The sequence below is a fragment of the Trypanosoma cruzi genome (assembly GCF_000209065.1).
Source record: "Trypanosoma cruzi strain CL Brener chromosome Unknown tcruzi_1047053456251, whole genome shotgun sequence".
NCBI classification, from domain to species: Eukaryota; Euglenozoa; class Kinetoplastea; order Trypanosomatida; family Trypanosomatidae; genus Trypanosoma; species Trypanosoma cruzi.
The window spans coordinates 1-1,129 of NW_911078.1; the positions used below are offsets into that span (position 1 = coordinate 1).

General features: G+C 56.4%; 1 non-coding gene across 1 annotated transcript; it reads left to right on the top strand.

The window, feature by feature from the left end:
- The first annotated feature begins 863 nt into the window (after positions 1-863).
- Positions 864-934, top strand: Tc00.1047053456251.10. The gene has a single exon (XR_008254608.1). It is a non-coding gene; the product is annotated as a C/D small nucleolar RNA (snoRNA), TB8C3C3 (small nucleolar RNA).
- The last annotated feature ends 195 nt before the right edge of the window (positions 935-1,129 follow it).

A 1,129-nucleotide genomic window follows, 5' to 3' on the forward strand; every position in this document is an offset into this window, starting at 1 on the left:
GGAGGATGGGGAGGGTCTGTTGTGGGCGGAAGGAGGATTGACAGGACAGTCCCCTTCTGTGTCCTTCCCTGTGTCGTTGGTAGTACGTACTGAGAGCATAAATTTGAGCTAGCGCGGGATGGAACGTTTATGCCGCTTTTCGTGTGCTACTCAATCGTCGTCGTTGCGCGCTGTCGTCACGGTGCGTTGTGGTGCGGTGTCGTTAGATGAGGGAAGGGTGCGATGCCACGGCCGCTGCGCACCACAACCATTTATTGTCTCTGCACCGGGATTGTTTTGTTGTTTTTTTGCTTCACGATGGATTTGTTGGAGGAGCTTTGGTTTTGGTGGCTGCTTCACGACGCTTTGCCTTGTGTGTCGGTTGCGGTTTTTCCGCGTGATGCTAAAGCGTTTGATGGGGTGCTTACCCTTCTTTTTGAGTCCAGCAGTCAGCCTTGTTTGGTCATGGCGGCAGCAGTGGGACTCCGCGGCTGCGTGCTCGTTGCACGTGTCGCCTCTCCCGCTGTTGCTCCCTTGCTGTGTTGGTGGGGGAGTGGGCGGGTGACGGCGTCGGTGGAGTTGCGCCCCAGTGGGAGAGGGAAGGCACTGACCGCTGCTGAATGCGACAGTCTTTGCTGCAGGTGACCTGACGGGATGACGTCACCGGTGTCACAGTTAACCGAGATGGATGAGGGCCGCACTGCGTCTCCCTTCCCTCCATTTCCCACTCTCCTGCAGACTGACGAACTGCAGGGCAGTGGCGTGATTACAAACCGGTCATCTATGAGCAAACAGGCCGCACAATTGACGTGGACTCTTTTCCCCCGTATCTGAGTGCCGCCGTACTTCTTTATTCGTCCTTCTTGTGTGTGTGTTGTGCGCGTATGGTGCCGCCCCTTGTTGTGCAATGCCGACCCACGTGAGCGAGAAAAGACGCTTTGACTGCTGGCAACTGGCGAATCCTCCACCCCTTTTCCGCGTCAACACTTTATTCTTTTACGCGCTCGATGGCTGTCGGTTGCGACGCCGCCATGCGGGTCTGTCTCGGCTCTTGTGTGTCTTTCACGGCATCGGGACTGCTCTGTGATGCAGCCATTAGGCAACAGGAGCGGTGCCAATGGTCATGTGTCTTTTGCTGAAATAGCGCCAC